Source organism: Zootermopsis nevadensis, unplaced genomic scaffold (assembly GCF_977971745.1).
Source record: "Zootermopsis nevadensis isolate Lab colony 2312 unplaced genomic scaffold, Znev_1.0 Znev_ptg000020l, whole genome shotgun sequence".
Lineage (NCBI taxonomy): Eukaryota > Metazoa > Arthropoda > Insecta > Blattodea > Termopsidae > Zootermopsis > Zootermopsis nevadensis.
Genome location: NW_028259152.1, coordinates 9,046,845 through 9,052,914, shown reverse-complemented (window position 1 = coordinate 9,052,914; position 6,070 = coordinate 9,046,845).

Genomic DNA, 6,070 nt, shown 5'->3' with positions numbered 1-6,070 from the left:
GGTGACACGGGAATCATTGAACCTAGGAGTACAGAAGTTGGTATCGTGTTAAACAATAAGCATGAGGCCCCGTAGAAATAATGGCGAATGGAAAAAAGACTCATACAAAACGTTCGTAGGAAAGCGTGCAACGAAGAAACCATACGGGAAACCTCGGTGTAGACGGATTGACAATATTAAAACGAATCTCAAAGACACAGGATGTGAGGGGCGTAGAATGAGATATATTTTAACAGAATTGAGTCCAGATTTCGGGCTTTTATGAACACGGCAATGAAACTCAGGGTTTCATAAGAGGCAGTGATTTTCAAGACCACTTGGGCGACTATCAGTTTCTCGAGAACTAATGTCCATGGATTGAGTGAGTTGGAGAATTAGTACCAACAACACTCAAATTACTACTCTTACAAGAGAGAAAAAGAAAATTCTCGGGTTCTACATGACATGAAATAAATATAATGAGAAGATAAGTAAGTGGACAACAGAATTATCATGGCTTCGGGAAAGTCACGAATTATAAAGTGAAATGTGAAGTACTGTCAAGGTGAACAATAATAGGATCAAAGTCGTAAATCCAAACGTTAGCTGATCAAACCTTCAGGTCAATGTTTCAAGACAAATATAGCGAATCAGCGGATGTCACAGAGCAAATACTGAAGTTCACTACGCGGAACTATAAACTACGTCATCTCATTTAGCAAAAGACAGGAAACGTGTCCAATCTGGGGATTCCAGATATGCATTGTTTGTTTAGGAGCAAATGCTTCCTATAGAGGAATAATGGCCTTTCATGGACTTCGTGGTTTTGCACATATAAAACCCACAAATATGTTGCCCCCCAGAACGGCAAGACGTGCTGCTTCCACAGGTCTTGGGTTCGAATACTGCCCGCAGACCAGCTATTCTGATTGACGCTAATGTTGGTTTTAATCACTTTGCTGTTTGCCGTTACTATCCTACAGAATCATTCCTTTAATTTAAAACTTGCAACTTACGAGCTTTAAAAACACCTAATAAGATTTATATCCTTCACAAACTATAATCATAACGATTGAATTGAGTAAAACGACATGGGCGGGGCTTATAAACTTGAAGCACCAAACTTGAAATCAAGACACATTCGGGCAAATAATAAAATACAGTACAGTTTCTTTTACACTTTACAACTTCTGATTTGTAATCAGTGTACGTGTTGATCTACAATAAACCGACTAAACAAAATGCCATTTACTCTCTACTACCTATAACAGAAATCTTATATTACTGTTCATTTAATACCTTGAAGACTCAGTTCAACCACTGTATCTAGTAACACAGTTTTTGCAGCAAAGAAAACACAGAGCGTTTCCATTACAGCGATCAATTGGTTAACCCTCTGAGACATAATAAAACCAACTTATACGACAGATTTCACTATTCTTCTCAGTCCATGAGTAGTCGTCATTCAATTTGCAACTCTGTTCTTGACCCATGTTTTGCTTCCCTCTATGCAGGATTTATTATAACTACATAGAACGAAGTACACGCAAAACATGGAAGATGTCGCTAGTCACTAGCCGATGGCAATCGATAGTCGCCAAGACGTTGCAATATTTGGTAGACTAGGACAGAAGAGAACTTTTCACATTCCATAGTTCCTTCAATGGCCCAAGCCAAGGATGTGGACGATGTCATATCACAAATACAATACATATTTGTAATACAAATATAAATTACACATTTATGGTGACATGACATGAAACCCTGACCAGCTGTTCTCATGTTGTTATATGACAGAACATGTAGTGTGTATGATATTGATAGATGGCAGCACAATCTTAGCTGAAAGACTAGACATACAGACATGCTGTGTTCTTCGGAAGAAAAATAATTGCTTTCAATATGTCCAAAGAACCAGATTGAATGGTTAGCACTGCTGTTGTTTATCTGGGAGGTCTTTGCTTGTAGACTGATGCCTATCAGGACAGGATTCTCATATTTTTCCATGACCTCTCCAGATAAATTTGAATAAGTACATCAGTCCCTTATCCATGATATTTGAAACACTAATTTTTTTCTGGATATTTAAATTTTAAACACCCATTACAATAGAAGTTCTAAATTAGGATGTGTAAATGGGTATAAATAAGTGATGACCACTTCCTTCCAGTTTAAACAGACTCATTCTACCATTCGTACTGTAGAACCTGTACAATTGAAACACAGTGAATACCTCAACAATTAATCGTTGTCCACTGAACGCAGCATTACAGGTTCACCGAACTCCTGAGCCAAGGTTCAGTCAGTGAGCCATTTTGGCAACGGTTATGTTTGACACGTATTGGTGAAATGCAATGGTTGTCCTATTTGTTGTAACACAGCAGACAGTGAGATTTGTAACAGGCCAAATATTAACATGTTCACCAATAAATTTAACATGAAACTTCTGTTTAAATTGGTCAGTCCATAATTACCGTATCTTGCTGGGAGAAATTCATTGAGAAGGTTTGGTCGAAAACCTTCGGGGAAAAGGCCGCTTGGGAGAGTTACTGGTGAAATGTGACTAATTCATTCAAGTGGCCCAGATAAGTTTTCGATGTAGGGCTTGTACGAACATATCCCGTGTTCCATAAAAACAGGAATTTTTTTTATCAAGTGAGCGAACTACTCTCGTGATCGAATGCCAAGAACTGTGAAAGTCAATTAGCTATAAACAAGTCAACTATCACATGTCGCAAAATTTTATGTACATAGCTGATGGATAACACAACACTTCCAAGACAGCATAGCACTATAAACGTAAATGGAGGAGAGATGTCGAGAGATCAGAGTGGAAATGGTTAGACCAGATTCGAGTCTCAAAACGCGTCATAGAGGTCCAACCCTTATGGGTATAGAATAAGAATAATTAACCATCTTTACACTATAATTATCCTGTTGGGCTATTTCGTTAAAAAGACGTGGAAATTCGTTTAATTTATATATGTCTCACATATAGCCTATATAGCGAGCCACGTGTGTATTGTGGTCCCAGATTTGTACAGAACTGGGGTAAATACTGGGATAAGGAGCCAGGAAGTGGTGCTGTTATCAGCATGTGATATTTTAATTAGAAAAGAAAATTATCAATTTCAAGAACGTCGAACCAACATGGCACCCGACTAAACACTGCATATAGCCTTATCTGAAGGACTTGATTCAATATATCCCCAATCTTATCTAAGAGTTTGCGTACTCTGTGCTTCTGTTAGCACATGAAGTACTAAACTGCTTCGTTCTTAACAAACTGACAGATTTTTCGGGTGAGAAATCATAAAGCGATTAGCCTCTCCTGTTCCTATTATGGCAGAACAGAGGCAGGGAATATTATTAATATTATTACGAGGATATCATATATAATTAATCTGTTGCTACTGCTACTGAATAAAGAGATTGCAGACAATAATACGGAGACTATGTCTAGATACTAATTGGCGTATGAGAGAGCAGAACGTACAGTGCGCCCAGAAGGTGGGCTAGGACCCACGACAACTACTGTAAACACAACTGGCGGAAAATCAAAATGACGACTGTACGTAAGGTCATCCTACTTGATGCCCAGTTCATCACAATAAAACCTAGCAATTCGCTGATTCTGATCCAGCCATGAGATGTTTTTTGGAAATTAAAGCATGTTTTGGCCTGTATTTTCACTCCAGAGTGGAGTCGGGAGGCCAGATTTAGCTAGGATTCCCATGTGAACCAAAATGGAGATCATACAAATATATGTACCGTACACATATTGTCGTGTAAAGTATTATTTACTACTGCTACTATATACAATTATTATTATTATCTTTAAGTTCCTATTTTAGTCAATATTCGGACTACGTTACATTTATCGGATAAAACTTCAAAGTTTCTCACCATCGCAATGTCTAAAAGTGCTGACTTAAACAATTCAAATAATAAGAAAGTTTATAATCTAACTTCTAAGAAAATTTAATAATTATAGCTTCAGTGGTTCAACAGTTATCGCTGTTCAACTGCAAGGTAGGTTATAAAACTTCGCAAGGCCGCCATGTTTTTTTACTTTACATTGTACAGGGAACAATTCCTTGACAAAAGCTGCACATTTTTCGAAGCCTTTTTTATCCATAATTGTTGCGTCCTATTAATTGGCGTTCGTGCCGTTTCCACCTTTAAATTTCGTATGTCCGTCAAGTATTTTAATTCCCTACTGACAGAGAACTAGAAATCACAAGATTCACGTGAAATCCAATGTCAAAGTTCATATCAAAATTCCATAAAACCGGCTAATTTGTTTAAGAGTTAAAAGTGGGGACAAAAAGCATTGTCATCTCACAAACCTACGTTTTTAAAGGAAGATAGACTAATAAAAATTACAAGACTAACAGACAAAATATTTAATGGCGATTAAAATGGCTATTCTGAAGAAAAAAATACCGCTGGATGTAACAGATAAATATATATATAAAATATATCGAGGCAGCACAAATTTAACGTAGGAGCGGGCGCACAGACTGTTGAGGTGATAAAAGAATGACGAAATACTGTTCCAAAACTTTGTAAAATATTAATTGATAAAAAATGTATTTGGTTTCAAGACGTCCCTCCACATCGGTACAGTTTTGCATATAACTGAGTTCAAGAGAAGACCTTATAGCATTAGTTTTGCCACGTGCTCAACATTCAGGGGTCAAATATCCACATACGTCACTGCACTTTTAATTTATTTCCCATGGACTTTAACTGATTACGCGCCGTAGTTATTAACTGTCGAATGTAATAAATACAATCAGGAAACGGAATGAAACGCAATACGTTATTATATCAAGCAGATTGGCAACAAAAAGCTTTTATAGGACGATGATGATGAACTGGAGAGTAATGGAGGGTAGCGATCGTGGTCGGTTTTAAGGTATTATCCTACTTGCCTCGGGGAACTGAGGAAAAACACGAAACATTTCAGGTCAGCTGATCTCAGAGATGATAATCGAATCCGGCGCCCTCCGAATACAATGCACGAGTGGTAACTACTAAAGAGCGACGCTCAGAGATTAAAACCTTACAGGTGGTAACACTGCTGACCGACTTCGCTGAACAGCTGAGTAGTTCTTATACAGTCCAAGGTTTTCCCAACATGAAACAATAGCATCAACTGACCCATACTGTAGGAGTTCCTGCCGGGAACCGTGAATAGACATTTGCGTTCAACTTTATCGGTGAACCAACTGTAGTCACGTGGGGTACAGTACACGTACACAATTTCGGTATCATTTGTGGTGGTATACTTGGTTTCCAAGAATCGGTTATGGCTAAGCGGTTCGAAAAGGGTTGTTTGTTAGTTAGTTAAGCACAAGATATGGATACAGGCCTACCACTTTTCGTGATACTGCCTGTCGTCTTGAAATCAGCTCCTCCTCTAAGTATCTATTGACGCATGATAACAAGTGAAATCTCTTCTCTTGACGTTTGAAGATAACTGTTACTAAATTAGTACAAAGTGATTTAAAGCCGTAGTCGATACTCTCCAACCTCTTGGCATTTTAAAATAACTAGTAGTAAATAATTTATAAATTAGCGTAAAGAAATTCCAAGCAAAATGAGGCACTTCTTTAAATGTTCTCATGAACGTGACGGATTAAACTTAACGTCGCAACTGTCAATTATGCAATGCAATTAACCGTTCAAAGCCCGAAGCTCAACTAAATAGCATTTAAACAAGCAGTTCGTACCGCAAAGTAAAAAACCACCACACTTATCCGCTATAAACAATTTGTTAACGGTGTTTAAAAAAATAATCCGTTGTTTATTATAAGAATCACCTAAACCCACAAACACAATCTGTGGGCAGAATGCTCAATTGCTGGAGGTGGGAAATATATTAATCATTATACTTTATATGGTTATTAAAGTAAAACAGAATAATTTAATTACAAGAAATTAAAACAAACAAGCATTGTCTCATGTACTACATAACCACGTTTAGTCATTTAAAAGTCCAAAATGGAGTAGGCACATCCAGTAATTGGTTATTGTGGTCTTATAGGGTGTGACGCCATGTGACTTTATTGGCGGTTATTAGTGT